General features: G+C 43.7%; 2 protein-coding genes across 9 annotated transcripts in view; both read right to left on the bottom strand.

Annotated features, from left to right (window-relative positions):
- Window positions 1-977, bottom strand: part of LOC111732077 (nuclear body protein SP140-like protein) — an 18,940-nt gene extending 17,963 nt beyond the window's left edge. Inside the window, exon 1 of the mRNA XM_023523852.1 lies at window positions 9-977. The gene's annotated coding sequence lies outside the window, so the exon portion shown is untranslated. The remainder of the gene's footprint in view (window positions 1-8) is intronic.
- The window catches only part of SP100 (SP100 nuclear antigen), a 75,453-nt gene that overhangs the window by 2,748 nt on the left and 70,731 nt on the right, over window positions 1-1,974 (bottom strand). The gene's annotated exons all lie outside the window — the stretch shown is intronic.

Genomic DNA, 1,974 nt, shown 5'->3' with positions numbered 1-1,974 from the left:
TCACTAACCTGTCGGCATCTATGTGCTGGATGTGGCATTTCTCATGAAAGGAACTTGGACAAGTATCACAGCAGTATAGCGTTCCTCCCTTACGGCATACCTTACATGTATTTGAGTTTTCCGGCTAGAAGGGGAAATGATGCAGAAATCATTCAGTCGGCAAGAGCCCAGAAGGTCAACTTGCTGGGACTCTAGAACACACAACCTTTGCTCGTACCAAGGTGGCACTTGTAAATTTCTGCCCTCAAAATGGTAAGGAACAACAGTGAGCAGAGATTTCAGAAGACATTCTAGTCTGCAGTGAAGTTCAGGAGAAAGTGGCTGCATGTTAGATCAGGAAAGTTTTCCTTATGAAGACAGATTCTGACATTGAAAGGCAAGCAACAACAAAAAAGGATGAATTAAAGATAAACTGAGCAATTTATTTTTCTGCTGGCAAAATCTGGCTCAGGAATATGGTGTCTTATCTGGTTGTCTACAATGCATCATCTAAATTGACTCAGCAAAGAGTGATTTACTGATAATTTAATATGACGGAATAAACTTCTGAGATACCACTGCACCCCATTTTCTCAGACATAAGTTCCCCATGAGTTGAAGGGCCTGGGAAGGGATTCTTAGATTATGGAGAGCCCCTGGGCCTGTGACGGTACCTCTGGGTAGGAAAGACCATAGACACAGATGACCAGGGGGGTGCCAGGGAGGATGGAGCTCCTCAGCTCTGGGAGCCTGGGGAAGATGTCCCATGACTCAGCTTGGCATATGAGGGGTAGAGGTGCCATCTCTGAATGGCTAGGGAGTGTGGTAACAGCAACCACTGGGCCTGTGTATGATTTGGTGCCTTGTTATCTGTAAGGAAGGTGAAGGAGCCCACAAAATTGATTGATGCTGGATTTTCCACTAATCTTAATATGCGGGACCTCGAGCTAAACTGAATTTCATTTAGTGAAGTTAAAAATTTGACAGTGTTTGTATCTAAGTTTATACAATGAAAAAAACACAGGTTAAAAATGATAGAATTTATAAACCAAAATAAAAATTGATCAAGAAATAAGCCCATTGGTGGGCAAGAAAAATCACATTTTCTCTCTTTTTTTGGGGTGCTAACCTATATGACAATAACATGTGACTGTTATTACTACGTACTAAAATTTCTATGTAGGAAGGTCATGCGTCTGTGATGGAGAAATGCCCAGAAAGATCTGACTCCTTTCCTGGGGCCACCTGAGCAGAAAGAGAGCATCAGTCTGAGAACCGTGTGCTGGGGAAATGTTTTGTTCTATGGGTAACAGCTCTACACAGATGAAAATATCTTGTTTACACCGTGAGTTAGAAGGAGGAATTCACATCCTTGTGTGATGTATAAAATAATGCACAGACTTGGGGACTGGCCCACCCAGTGGTGGGTGGTTGGGATGCTGGTGGGTGGTGAGGAAGAGGGAAGGTGACAGAGAGACCCCTTCCACCTTTTCCTTGTATGAACACTAGGCTTTGTTCTGTGACACTCTACTCTCTTGGGTTTTGTCTCTAACATTCTGCCTCCTTCTTTTCAGATTCCTCACTTAGAATATTAGAATTCCTTTGGGCTTCATCCTATGTCCCCTGGTTGACCACAACTACTGCCATGACCACATTTGCCACCACATTTATCCCCAGAATTTGAGACCTGTGTCTCCGATCTCCTTTCAAGCCCCAAACATCCACACACTACTTTTCATCATCTCCAGTTAGATGTCTTTCATCATGTCTAAAACCCATCCTGTTCCTGACCACATTCCTTATCTTCCTGTCTTGAATCTACAACCCTTTTAGTGCTCCCCATCCCACCAAGTACCCCATCATTCACCCAGCAGCCTAGAAGTGAACATGGGTTCTGCCCTTTCCCCACCCCAGATAGCTAATCCATCATTGGTCTTGCTGATCGCAATTTTTAAATATCTCATCTCATTCTCAGTGCTTCCGTGAGGTCCACTG

Source organism: Pteropus vampyrus, unplaced genomic scaffold, assembly GCF_000151845.1.
Source record: "Pteropus vampyrus isolate Shadow unplaced genomic scaffold, Pvam_2.0 Scaffold423, whole genome shotgun sequence".
Classification (NCBI taxonomy): Eukaryota; Metazoa; Chordata; class Mammalia; order Chiroptera; family Pteropodidae; genus Pteropus; species Pteropus vampyrus.
The sequence above is the reverse complement of the archived record's forward strand: the minus strand, read 5'-3'. Positions and strand labels throughout refer to the sequence as shown.